We start from the raw sequence: 15,182 nt of genomic DNA, 5'->3' as shown, positions 1-15,182 counted from the left end.
GGTGTGCACTACACAAGGAGTCCAAAAATATGTGGATATACTTCCTCCACTAACAAGCCAGACAACACACGGGGGCATTATGCGTAATCACTTGGACCACATTTAGAGGTCCAATGGATTGAATCGTCTCTTTGATCAAGTTAGCTATGAAATGCTTGTCTTTATACACACCTTGGCAATTGATGCTTTCAAGAACATCGGACCAATTTGAAGCTGCCATGAAGTTGATAATTGGTCTCCTTTGAGCATCAAATCCACCCATCACTAACAACACCGACACCCTTTATCATTCCAAGTAGATTTAATAGGCTCTAACAACCTCTCAATATTTGCTCTCTCCCTTTGCAGAAGTGTAGTTCTCAATGCATTGTACCCGGGAGGAATATAACTCGAAAGATTTTTACTTTGAGCAGTCGCCATAGAGAACGCAAGATAATAGTAAGGATTCTTTGCAAGATTAAATGGTAAACCACCTGAGTAGAACATCCTCGCAATAACACTAGTTAATTCATCTCGAGCTTTCATATTATAGGCTTTCTCAATAGGTGATTCACTTGTTCCCCTCTTTCGTTTTGATAGAGAAGCCTCAAAAGGCTCAAATACACCCATAGTACTTGCAGTCGAGGCTGAGGAGGAAGAACTTCGAGTTCTACTAGCAGATGGAGGTAACGGAACTTGCTTGGGTAATAAATTCCTTAGCTTTAGCTCATACTCTTCAATGCTCTTTTTCATCTCAGCCAAGTGCTTTCAGAAGGTGACTTTGGCACATGATCTACTCCCACTACCAACAACTTTCATTAGATGACCCTTCACTCTTGGATACGACCCGACAATTACTACCGAACAAAAATTGCATTGGAAACGGACATTGCCTCCTCCTGGAATTTTTTCCAAAACGATAACATACTTCCAAAGAGGAGGTTTTTCTTGTTTACTCATTTTCGATGGAATGGAAACAAGCGCCCTTGCTAGACTTGCGAAGTTGCGAAGTTGCGAGATTTGGGTGTTTCTGAGAATTAGACCAAGAACTTGCTTTAAATGAAAGAAATTTCCAGCCAAAGTTTCATTTGACTCATCTAAGAATAAGAAGGAGGAAGGAAGTCAATACAAGATAATACGATGGTCAAAAAGATAAAAGCATATAAAAAATGTTTTGAGCCATTAGTAAAACACTAACTATAAGCCTTTCCCCTCTCCTGCTGGAGACTCCTGGTCTGGGAACATCATAGCAGATAAAACAAAAGGGCAGAAATGGGTAGTCTGCTCAAACCCTCCCTTTAACGTCTCGAAGAAGCTCTTAGTGATGGTGGTGGATAAGCAACTGATGAACCCACTTTATCAACATCATTTTTGGAAAAGAATAATTTACCAAGTAAGAAGAATTCTTACCAAAGGGCCGGGTGTGAGCTGATCTGTAATTCAAGTGGATGGCATAAATGGCATAAACTGCTTGAGTTCGATAACATGTTCTCAACTTCAAGTGGATGGCATAAATGGCATAAACTGCTTGAGTTAGAGAAGAATTCTCAAAATCACGCATTCACGCCATCTCCAGTCCGAGGTGAGAATCAGAGAATGAGGTTTTTTCCTTTGTGGGCTACTGGGCTTTTTCTTTTTTTTTTTCTTATTTGTTTTCAAAATGTTTTGAATTTTGAGTTTGACCCACGTCTTGACCTTGGTTTGACTGCGTCCCAAACGCGGCGTCTTGACTTAAGGCGTCAATGGCATTGATTAGCGTCTTGACGTATTGACAGCGTCGGACACGCGTCCGAGCCAGCGTCCGTAAGCGTCAGCGTCGGGCGTGTCCGGACGCGGACCACGATTACTTTACTATGTGCGTCCGTGCTTTAGAGACACTTATAGATAACATTGCAGTAGGCAATAGGTCTGAACTCTTCAACTCTGGAAGGATTTGCACATTTCGGAATGAGACTTAAGTGCGTTGAGTTAACACCTCGATGAATAGGCTTTAAGGAAAAAATGAAGATAATTGCTTTTACAAACTCATCTTTCACATACAACCAGTTCTTCTTGAAAAAGTGAGCATTAAAACCATCCGGCCCTGGTGCTTTATTATCATCCATCTCAAACAGAGCTCTCTGAATTTCAGCCTCTGAAAAATCTTGGACCATAGAATTATCCTCATTTATTGTGAGGACTTTCAGAAAATGGAGACTCTCAAGGAATTCAGTTTCACAGCTAGCTGGTGAAGGTTGTCCCAACAACCCTTGTAATAATCAACAAAGGCTTCTGAAACTTCCTCTTGACCTTCCCTTCGAACTCCACCAGCATCTTGTAATACCCAGATTGGATTTATGCCTTTTCTCTCCTTGAGTATCTTATGAAAAAACTCAATGCATTTGTCCCCATATTTCATCCAATCACATTTGGTTCTATGCCTGAGATCCTCCCCTTCCATGCATTATCATAAGCTGACAAAGAGTAGTTCTGGCTTCCTTTTCCCTTGAACATAAAAGAACATCCATGAGATTACTCTGTTGGGCCTTCTGTATGCTTTTGAGTTCTTTTCTTGCTGCCTCTGTCTGCTTAGATAAGTCAGAACAATAAAATTTGGCCCAGCCCTTTAGTTTGCTCTTCAGTAGCTTCAACTTCTGGGTAAGTATGTACATGGGGTTGCCATACACTATTACATTCCAGCAGGTCAGAAACATAGCCAAGAATTCCGGATGAAGAATCCAGAAATTACTGAACCTGAACGGAAGACTAGCAGAAACTTTAGTCATAATGGAGACGATTATTGGGGAATGATCAGAGATTCCAGGAGGAAGGAATTCATCATAAGAGAACGAGAATGTAGCGCTCTAGCTACTGTTGACCATGCATCTGTCGATTTTAGACCACTTTTGAGCAAAGTTGGTCCATGTATAGAACCCCAAGAAGCTTTCAAATCATAAAGTTCTGCTTGAACAAGACAATCAAAAAAAGGGGTAGTCTCCCTAGGATGCACAGCCTCGCCCCCAATTCTTTCAAAAGAATACAAAACATTATTGAAGTCCCCTGCCACACACCATTCACCTTGGAGCCATGTGCTATATAATAAATGTCTAGTTTTTGCAGAATGTTACTATACCACCCCCAAACATAAATGTGTTTTGTCACCAAAGTATGAAGAAAATGAAATAGATTACCAGAGGAACATGAATAAAAACGGCAGTAACTTGTACTCTGTTCTTCGTGATGGAAATATACCCCCCCCCCCCCCAAACAAGTTTGGAGCGTGGTTTGCTGGATATAGAACAAGAAATACATGGTTTATCTAAATAGTAAGCTACGTAATTATTCTACCATAAAAATTTTGGGTTTTTGCATTTTTGAAAACATATGTAGTGCAGAAATGTTGGCATGATGTATATGCATTAGCTTCTACTCATATACCAAACATTAAACATGCAAACATGAATATTATTATATATATTAACAAGTTAAGAAATAAAAAGTATGTAAACAACTATCTATACAGAAACATAAGAAGTGTGTGTGTGTGTGTGTGTGTGTGTTTTTTTTTTTTTTGTAGGTTGTTTTTCTCAATATAAATGTATCTCTAACCATATAGAGGTTTTAACAAGAAGATAAAATCATACATTTATCCAGTATCATTTTGGTTACTCTGGGGCATAAGATTTTAATTTTTATATCCTCAAGTTTTTGAAAAACTATATAGAGATGTTATAAAGACAACTCGTACAAAAGCTGTGATTTTCTAAAGCTAAGTTTGAAAACAAACCATAACATATGATCTTAGGCAATTTTCGTGTCGGCTCTTTATTTAACCCAATCTAGTCAGATTGTAGCTTCAGTTATGTGTGTTAGGGGATTTACTGTACAATACTTAAGATGTCTCATATGAATATCATGGTGATATAGGCAACCCTTAATAACACATAACTGATCCTCAAACTACCCTTAGAAGAATGGAGATTGCGTACTTCTAAGGATTTGTCTATGTGGAATCCATTGCCCGTGTTTTAGAAAATCATATAACTATTGTTGTAATGAGAATCATCTATTATGAGAACAGGGAAAAACAAACATGTATGAAAGGGTGAGAGAATGGTTTTTCTTTTTGGGTTTTTGGGTTTTTTGTTCCTAAATTACTTAAAACAATAATAGAAAAAGAGAAAACTACTAAGAAAAATCACTATGAGGAGAGTGATCCACCCAATAGAAGGAAAATATTTTTGAATTTAGGTGACTTAAATTGTGATCCATCCCATGGTTTGGCCTCCCTAGATCTTCCACCTCTTGTTTTGTAAGTAGACAAATCTAGTGAAGATGACTAGCTCTATTTTTAGATAATCTAGTCTCTCCTCTCCTACTTTCTAGTTAGCCCTAGTTAAAGTCATTCCAACTATATTGTAAGATGAAACTCAAAATAACTAGAAATCACAAACAGAAGGAAAAAAAAAATTAAAATAAAAGGGCTCAAGTTGCCAACCATCCCATGGTTTGGCATGCCTATATAAGACGAAACATGCTAAACAACCATGAAAAACAACCATAAGTCACTTTCACATAATCACCATCTCACCTCTGCTTTGTTTCACATCTCTTCTTTATAGAGAAAACACTACTCAAGCGTCAAAAGAAAAGATTAAATGAAAGAACTTATGTAAGACAAAAAATTGGGAAATAACATAAAGTAGGAAATGTAAAGTAAATGACATGAAAAGAAAACTATTTTAAAAAGAATGAAAAAAAAATTGTATACTTGCTCCATAGAGGTACACTACTCAAACTACGAGTAAAAGTGCTAACAAGGAATATGCAAGTATATGTGGACTAAAGGCTCCAGCACTTACAACCACACACTCTAAGTAGAGGGCCTGGTTACCTTAATAATGCACTCTCATAAAATGCATCGAGAAAACATAACATGAATCTTTTATAGTCAGATATTCAAGACTATATGTGGGGTCTTTTTAAGTCAAATTCCCTAAGACTATGCATATGAGATGGATGATATATTGTTAACTATATACTAATAGTCTAAACAGTTAGGGATCTTTATAGAAAAACATATGAAAGCATTTACCCCCAAACAGAATGAAATGATACATTTGGAGTGTAAGATGTAGAATGATAAGAGAAAGCTTATGTAACGGATCATGAAATTTATGTAGTAACTCGTCATGTTTGAATTGTCCAAGAGAGTGTGAGTGTGGTAGTAGCTGTTCTTCATGAGGCTTAGATGATGCGACATATGTCAAACTGGGTTTTTCAACCACTTGAATAAAGGGATCATCATATGCTCTCAAGAACTCATATTCCATCTTAGATTTTATTTCCTTTTTTTCTGGCACTTCAATTAATGCGGGACTCTTCTCAACTGGAATGATAGTCTTGGGAGTTTGTATGTTGGGCAAAGTCTCTTTATTGGGAAGGTTTAGAAAATTATGAAAGATTTCAAAGGCAATTGGCTTAAGTGCGAGCTTAAAGTTTCTTTGAAAAGGTTTAGTTGTGCAATCCTCAGAACTTGGTTGATTTTTTATGAATGGAGGTTGGCTTTCGAGAGGTGTTAACTCGGGGGAATGATGGTCTGGTGGTGGTTCTTCATATGATCTCGAGGACTTAGAGAACTCTTCATCTAGCTTTGGCGTTTCCACAAATTTGTGGTTCATATCGGCAATATTAAAGATGTTACAAATTTGTTCCATCGATAAGTCTTTAACGGCCAAACTAAAATTAGATCCACTTTCCACTATAGAATTTATATTCTCTTCTCTAGGCACTTGATTTTCTTTGTCCTCTTTATCTAGAACTTCATAAATTTTCTCAATGTCATCGTCCAAGTTTGTCGAGTTACTTTCCAACACATGTTCTAGATTTTCTTCTGCCGGAGTGTTCTCATGCATATAGTCACTATCATAGAATCTAGAATTCACACGATAGTCAGGTGGATGGTGATGTGGTTTTAATTGGTCATAAATATCATGATGGGCTTTAGCAATTGGTTTTATTATAGTAACAACTTGTTCCTCTTCTTGGTTGGGTTCTGGACTAGTAGGAAGAATATTAGTCTCATTGTGGTATCGATTGAAATGGATTGGAGAAAATATAAGGTTTTTGCTATTTGTTGAATTTGTATTGTTTGGTCAGTCATTGCCTGATAAAGTTGGCCTGTGATAGATGGTGGAGTGGAATATAAATTTGAAATGGATGGTGATGTGAATGGTAATGGACTGTTAGTGAACCCATATTCTGACTGACTGGGTGGATATATGAATGATGGTTGACTATCTGTGATGGAATTCCATGAATTGTCTGCATGATTAGAAAACTCTTGAGTGTATTGGGTACTAAGAAAATTTTAAATTTGAGGTTCGTAATCGTAAGAATATTTCATAGGAGGCTCGAACTCGATATATGATGTGCATTGATAGGCCCAATGATACAGACTACCATAGCAAGAACAAGGTTATGGGTTTGCATTGTAATTCCATGATGTTTGTGATGCATATTGATAAGCCATGAATGCTCAAACAAGAATGATGCACAATATGTAGAAATTCATTTGTGACCTTAAAGTTTTTTGAAATTTTTGCATGTATATGTCTGTAGATTAGATACTATGCCCTATTCGAATCAAACAATGGGTGCAAATATAGGATTTTGGCTCTACTCGCATCAAGGGAGAAGATTGCTTTTTCACCAAATGGCGTGCCACTAAGAATCTCACCCACGGTATTTCTGAATGAGGGGAGTGAGGAAAGTGGTTGGTCCACTGGAATCTGGTAGTTCACTACTCTCTTTGTTCGTGCTAGATAGTTGTCCTGATGGACGTGACTAGATTAGCTTTGCTTGATTGATTTTATCTTTTTAGTTTGGTCTATGTGACAAACAGTTCACGCAACGTCCGTTCTAAAGGTGGGGTTTAATCCCACTTTTTGTTCCTTTAGGCTCAGGTTTAGCCTTAGCATTAATGTAAAGACGAGACTGAAACATAAATAACGTAATCATCTAAGTATGCTTAGTAACACATAAATATCCTCTTACACTTTGTAGCGAGGAGGTTTAGAAATTACCGCCCAAGGTGTACATGACCCTTGGGGTGAATGTGACATGGTGGGGTTAACGAAGTGTTTGGTGTCTTACGTGTCAACCCACTATTCGAGCTTTTCCTTACGGTTACAAGTTTAATCTATCTAAGACCCACAAGTCGGGTCAAAATGTGGCAAATCCAATAAGATATAATTGATTGCCTTTGTGGGCCTAAAGCAAAGTTGTCTTCGTAGGCTTAAAACTATGAAAGTGGTAAACACAAAAATTAACTACGTTTAGCTAATTAACTATTCACTAATGATTACTTAAACAAAATATGTAAAAGCTTAGAAAGTGTACGTCTAAGATTAGAACTCCAACCCCCAAGTTGGGTTGAGAAGCGTGAGCGTGATATTACACTACTCGCCTCGCACATCCAACCGGTCCAAGTTGGTTGAATCCCCAACTCTTGGTAAGTAAACTTAAACCAAAATACTAAACTTCTAAAACTTAAACTATTTTGTATTTATCCTAATTAATTTTTTTATATTTTGACTTAGCTATATGATATTATCTTAATCTAATCATGCATAAACAACAATTAATAGAAAACAAAACCTAAACATGCTACTAAACTAATTTTAATGTTTAACTTTACTGATGGATTACTAATTCATTTTAATTAATAAAAAATTTAATTTTTAAATTGCTTTTTTAATTGAATTTTTGGTTTTGAAAACTCAAAACTTTGCAAATCTATCTACTTTTTTATCTACTCACAGTTGAATTACAAAGACTAGGGGGAATACAGGTGACTTACACACGAAGATTCTGAGCCAACGAAATCTTCGTTGGAAACAAACAAGGTGCGGCGGGAGTGAACGAAGTGCGGGCGCATGTCACATGCGGGCGTGGGTGAATGAGGTACGGGGGCGTGTCATATGCGGGAGCGTGTTTGACAGGTGCGGAAGCGCGTGTCACACGCGGGCGCTGTAGGAACCGTTATTTTAGAATGGATATTTCTACAAACCGTGAGAACCACGCGCAGCGGAATTAATGGGTTCTCACGATTTTGGATTAGAGAACATACCTTTTAGATCCGGTTTTGATAACTCTGAGAATCCAAGCTGTATGAATCCTAATCAACAATCAACCCCTTGATTTTCTGTTGTATTCCCTTAGAATATATTGGACGTTGTGTGGGCAAGGATCTACCAATCCCCTTCTTTCTCACAAAGCTAGATCCAATTTTGGATCTATCTTTCCTTGCCTCTTTTTCTAATATAGTGAATAGTGAATTTCGGCCAGAGAGAAGAAGGATTCTATTTATAGGCTACAACAGGGACCGTGAGGAGAAATTAGGGTTGGGCCTCCTGACGGGCTTGGGCTTCCCATGTTCGCCCAGAACACACGGCCTAAGTCCGTCAACAAATGGCTTATTCCACTAAAGGTCATTGTTGCACTACCGCCCTAATCCCAAATTACGTGTCAACGTTTATGGGCTCCATATTATATGCTCGTTGATCTCCCTGTGTTTAAGATATCGAATGTCCGTTGATTAAGTCAAGTTACTGACAACTACATTAATCAACTTTTTATGTCTTTGAGTAGTACCACTCAACCTCATTGTCATGTCGGAATAAATCCACCTGCAGGGTTTACATGATAATCTTTTTGAGTTCCTCAAGGGGACATCATCAACCCGTCTTCCTGCGGGTCACGGATTCCTTCTATAATCAATAGCACACCTTACATACAATGTCATTACCCAATCCATCGAGTTTGTTGATTCACAAATGAATCTCACTCATTGATGATTTAAAGCAATGTACAATGCACGTAAGTGTCTGTTATTATATCCGGATTAAGAGGACAAGCATCCATAATAACAGAAGCGTTTGTTCTCTTACATAGTCAGTATAAAGAGAAACAACCTCACTTGGTCCTGTTCAATACACACAAAGTGTACTAGTATAATCATATAATCAAGATAGACTAATACCATATTATACTACAACCGTACCAATGGTTTATCCAAATCCATCTAGGTTGTGAACTTATACTTTATAAGGTACTGATGATATGATCTTCTATGTGTTCACACCATATCATCTACAACATAAAGTATTAGACACATGCATATAACTAATAACATATATAATATGCATAACATTTGCCCATATGATTCTTATTCAAAAAATAAAGAATTATAGTTAATACAAAAGTAATGCTTTTAGTATATAACCCTATCAGGCGCGTGGGTGACAGGCGCGACGCGGGTTAATTTGCTCCGTTTGTGCTCATTTTTCTCCAGCAGTCTCCGGTGAATCTTCTCGGGCTCCGTTTGCTCAAAAGTGTACTAGAAATACGCAAAAAAGAAACATTAATAACGAAATCAAGGAAAAAAACTTGAAAATTTTGAAAATAAGATTGAGAAGAAGAGTTCAAAGAGTGATTTTTTTCTCCATCTTCCTCTTTCCATTTGGATCCCCAGCAGCAGCGTCATTTGATTTGTTGTTAGTAATAGTGGTGATTTGGGTTATGTTGTTCATCTAAAATCCTTTGTTTGGAGGAATGGTTTGATGGTTGAAAAATCACTTTCTAGTCTTTCTCTACTCTTGTTGTTAAGGTTTTAATGGTGGAAACACTAGTTCTTTATCTAGAATGGTTTGAAATCTTAATTAAACTATTGATTTGATAGAAAAACATGTATGGAAATGGTTTTGATGGATATCTTGCTCACAAAATTATACTCAAATGAGTATGACTAAGTGTTTTGGGATTGAATCAAAGATAGAAAAGTAATGAAAACTTTGTATTGAAGAAAAGATTGAAAACTAGTATTGAAGATAATAAGAACTTGATTTAAGCACTAAAGCTTGAAGAACATAAAAATGGAAAACAAGTAAATAACAAATTAAACTATTAATTTAAAACATATTATCTACTTCTAATTACCAAAGATTAATTCTAGGGTAAGAAATACAAACCAAAATGGTTTGGACCCCTAAAAACATTTGATAACCTAATTCTCTATATTAACCCTACTCCTAACAAACCAAATTGGTTTGGACCCTAAAATATTGGATGGTTAATTCTCTATATCTCTTTGGTTTATATAGGACGCCAATTGCATATTTGCCCCTTCTTCTAGAAACACTTTGAGAATAAGGTTAAGCTTTGTGGGCTTTTGACTTAAGCCCATATTTTTGAATTCTTGATTTGGCTTTAAGTCCTTGAGTCTTAGTTTTTAGCTTTAAGTCCTTGAGAGTTGACTTTGACAGTTGACTTGGACTGTTGACTTTTTGGCACTTTTTCTCCTAAGCTGGAATCTTCCCAAGCAGCGTCAATAGTAATCATTTTTGCGCTGAAATGCACGTTTTAGAAATATATGTCCTAAATGGCTTGTATCCTGCAAAAGGTAGCAACAGCTATAAGTTGTTTGTTCATTAAGCATAAGAAAGGCGTAATTGAAGTATTGTAAAGGTAATAAAATGCACATTTGGGGACTGGTCACCCCCCAGACTAACCGTCATAGTCAATTGTTGTTGACCGTCTCTCCGTGGTCAAAGCAGTTGTATACCTTTTTTGTTACCCAAATGACATATTAGTTTTGCAATACCCAAATTAAACTAGAGAATGTACATGAAATATGTTAATATCTAATTAATCATATCCAATGACCTAAGCTACATTGACTATGGAGATAACATTCAACGACAGTTAACTATGATAATGAGTTAGTCTTGGGGGTATGATAAGCACCCAAAAGTGTAGTTTAAACCCCTTAATAGTATTCTATTTAAATCAATTATGTTTATAATAAATAAGAGTTAGTAATGTTTATGTGTTTTTGTGTATTTCAGGTCTTAAAGTTGTTTATGTGCTTAAAGATGTCATTTTGCTTGGAAAACGAGTCAAGATGATTGCTAGAAGAGTTCTATGTTTAAATCCCAAGAATCAAGAAGAAAAAGTATTTTCAAGCCCAATCAAAGCTGGGAAGTCAAAGTCAATTCGGGTAGAAAAAGGATAAAAAGCCATCAGAACTTCAAAATGATGTATCTTTGGACTCGGATTTCGGAATTGGGCCTACTTTATGTCAAAACGACCGACTCAAAATAAGCTTTCGAATGGACCCATCCTTGTCCTAATCAGAGCTATAAAGGTGGATGAAGAAGGTCCTGAAGTAATTTCTAGCAATTATGGCCTCTTTAGACTTAACCTAATGGACTTTAGGCTCACATTAGAGGCCCAAAGTCCCCCTTTTTGGCTCATGCAAGAAAATGTAACCCTAACCTTCTCCTATATAAAGAGGGTTAAGGCTAAACTTATTCTCTCCTTCCTCCCCATTAGTTTAGTTGTAATTAGAGTTCTTTCTCTCCCCCTTCTTTAGAATAGTTTTATAATTGTAGCCTCCATTAGAACCTATCAATAAAAAGCTTTAGTTTTATATTCAATTATTATATTTATATTATTGTCTTAGTTTAATTAATCTAATAATGTTAGGCTAATCCCCCATTAAAAGGAGTGATTATGAAGCCTAATGAGGAATAGATTGTTAAGTAGAATTATTTAATTGTGTATGTGTTTTAATGAGTTTAGTTTATTGTATGACTTCCAAAATAAACATATATTATATTAAACTAGGGATTGTTATGATTAAGTCGAGAGACTTGGTTGTAATAATCCTACATGCTAGTAATAATGACTATAGAGATGTAGGTTGTTGCTAGGGATGATAAAGTTTGAGGCTTTAGGTTAGATCATTGCGTGAAAACCTAAAGACGGTCTATTTTCAATATATAATTCGATTCTTGTATGAAACTAATCATTAGGTGGATTTATTACTTGCTCTATATCTTTCTCTTATCTTTAATTCACTGTTTTCATATTACTCTCATTAGTTAATAGTAGTTTATTCTAGATTCATTTATAAGTGTGTGCAAGCAAGAGTGGTTCGAATTTGACTACTCCTTTTATTCTATGATGTTGAGAGTATTATAATAAATTGAATATCATGAGTTTAGTAGTGTAGAAACACTATTTTTACACTATCAAAATTTTAATTATCAGAGTAAATATAGACTTTTATTCTCCATATGGTTTGTTGAAGTGGTGTGGTTGGTTTTTGCTGTGTTTTATAAATAGAGGCTTATGGTTAATGGGATTTTGTAAAGAACTGTGCACGCACCCTCCTAGATCCATCTATGCTGACAAGTATGTTTTGCCTTGCCTGGCTCGTGAGATTTTTTTGTGCTTTCAAGTTTTCTAGGCTGTCGATTTACATCTTAAGTTAGAAATTTGGATGATGACATTCACGACGTTGAGATCAATCTCCCTAAAAATCAAGATTTAGATCGATGTCTTCGTCGAGCAATTGTTGGAGTGTTAGACACAACACTTTTTCTATTAATAATTTTCAAGTGCCGACGGTGAGTCTCTCTCTCTCAATTTTTCACCCAATTTTAAGAAATTCAAACTAGTATGTGTTTTTTCATGTTTATGTAGACTGAACTGGATTTTGACTTTGAGAGGAGCTACAGAAAACAAATTTCAATTGTTGTAAGCAAAGTTTGGTTTAAAATAATTTTAACCAATATAAGCTGGTAAACAAATTAGTACTTCGTCAGAAATTCTTTGAATTAATTCACTTGAAGAGATTACTTCACTAAAGCTAAAAAAAAACTAAATCTCCTAACCAAGAAAAAAGTTTGGTTACTATGAATTAAGAACAGATATAGTTCTTGCACATATGGAGTGTCACCTTAACATGCAATATACAACTTCCAAAAAACGAATCATTTCTTAGACCATATTCACTTTCTAGGTACATAAAATCAGAAATTCTACATCTTAACCAACAGTTGAACAAATTTCAGAACTTATATCTATTGACAAGAATTCAAAACAAAAGAAAATGATGTCTAAAACACACTCAAACAAGCTAGATAGTGAAAGAGGAAGGGCTAACCTTGCTTGCAAAGAGTAGTACGTTATGGAGTGTGAGAGACTCGACTAGAATTGAGAGAGGGAGAGAGAGAGTTGAGGCGGCTAACTTTGACACACACAGAGAGAGTAAGAGAAGCGAATGATCAAAACTAGGGTTGAAATTGATCAAAAAATAATTTTGATGAATTTGCCGATGGAAAAAATTGTGTTATCAAGCACCACCGAACCTGGCAAATGACATTTGCCAACATTTGTCTGTTGATGAAACAAGCAACGATAAAACTATTTTCATGCTAGATAGTTCGTCGGCAAATTTTTAAGTGGGAAATTGTTTTCCCTTTACATATTTGCCTAGGCAGCAGGAATTTTTATCAAGCAGGCCCTTAGTTAATTGTGGCATGTTACATATAGGAAGGGAAAATCTTATTCGGAATTATCACCTGATTAGTTTCTGATTAATTCCTGATATATTCCGATTGCTAGGCCTAATCGTTATGCACTCCTTAACTTATTAGCTACCGCTTAATGCTTAAACTACACAGGTTCTTGTAGTTCTTAAACTATTCCACCAAGCGAAATGTGTACAATATTTTTGTGAATCGATTGAGTAAATGTCACACCCCGAATTTCGACAAAATCGGAAAAACAATATTTGTTTCCGACTCTTCGATTTTCAAGGTATGATGCACTCTCAACTTCCAAAAACCTATTATCTGTTTAACTATTCCAATAATTTGAAACCAATAAAAAAATTTAAATAAACAAAAGTCCTCTTCATTACAAGAATTCACAAATATGTTAAGTTACAAATTTCCTTTCAACAACTCTTTAATTATAATTACAACTAAAAATACAAAAACATTATCTCCATTAAAAATCTATTGCACCTCAAGGGAAAACAAAACATATTCTGAATGAAACGCTAACGCGAACCACAAGCAGCAATCAACCTTCTTCAACACTAATCATGTCAAAACTTATCAACTGTGTTTATTTTATGAACACACCCGATAAGCAAACATGTAAATCGGGGTCAGCATTATAAACAATGCTGGTATGAGTAGCACAAAAAATACAAATCATACTTATATATATACATACACAATCAATAAGGCAGTTAGTTCCTCCACCGAGGCGCCTTAACATCTAATGAATAATACAATATTCTTAAATACAATAATTAAGGCATGTAGTTCCTCCACTGAGGCGCCTTAGTTGTCAAGCCCACATTTACTAGCCCGTTGACCAAGAAATAAATATCAAATTCCGAAATACAAAATATTATTACGAAATAATGAAAAAATAATTGGGGTCTTACAGTAAATAAGACAATATTATATATGTGTTGAAATGTTTGGATGTTATCTAAATGACAATTTACAATGTTGAATACAGGTTACACATGTATAAAATTTAAGTATCATTTTAATAAAGATTACAAGTATATAGTGTACAAAACTTTACATTATCAAATTCAAATTCAGAGTTTTAATACATGAATAGAGAAAGGACAAGTTGGCAAGCATTTAAACATTCTCCATTTCATCTTTAGGAGAGACCATACTTAGAAAAGGCACCACAACTGCGGCCGGCAGAGGCGGATGCAGATTCTCTATAAAGGGGGCTACTAGCCTTAATTAATTGCCACTATTAGTTTATTATTTGGTTTTTGAATTTTTGGGGGTATAATTCATGAATAGTGACTACTATATATTATTATTTTGGGCAAAGTTAGGGGGCTTATATCTCCGGACAACCAACTCATAGATCCGCCCATTACAGCAGGACGCACAAAGAAAGATTTAACCTTAATAACTATTTAAGATATTTTGAATTAAATTTTAAACCTAAGGGCATCACCAATGCATGCCCTTAAAATCCACGCCCACATCACATTTTTAAAGAGTCACATTGGTTTAATCAGGGTCATTAAAGAGAACCTCTAAATAGATAGGTGTTCCAATCGAGAAACATATTGCTCCTTTAAAACACGTGAGGAAAAAAGAAAGAAAGTTGGAGACAATAGAAGTCAGGTGAGGTTTTAAGTGAAGTTGTGTGTAGAATTCTCTAAAAGGCTTGGGCTTGGGGCTATTTGAAAAAATCTGTAAGAATAAAGACATATATATCTAGGAATCTAGAATGATAAAGTTAGGAGTTGCATTGGAGGCTGTTTTTCTTGAAGTTGTATCAAATCTCTACTATTTATAAGCAGCCTGGGCGAGTCAGCTGTTTAA

This window comes from Coptis chinensis, chromosome 3 (assembly GCF_015680905.1).
Source record: "Coptis chinensis isolate HL-2020 chromosome 3, ASM1568090v1, whole genome shotgun sequence".
Lineage (NCBI taxonomy): Eukaryota > Viridiplantae > Streptophyta > Magnoliopsida > Ranunculales > Ranunculaceae > Coptis > Coptis chinensis.
The sequence above is the reverse complement of the archived record's forward strand: the minus strand, read 5'-3'. Positions refer to the sequence as shown.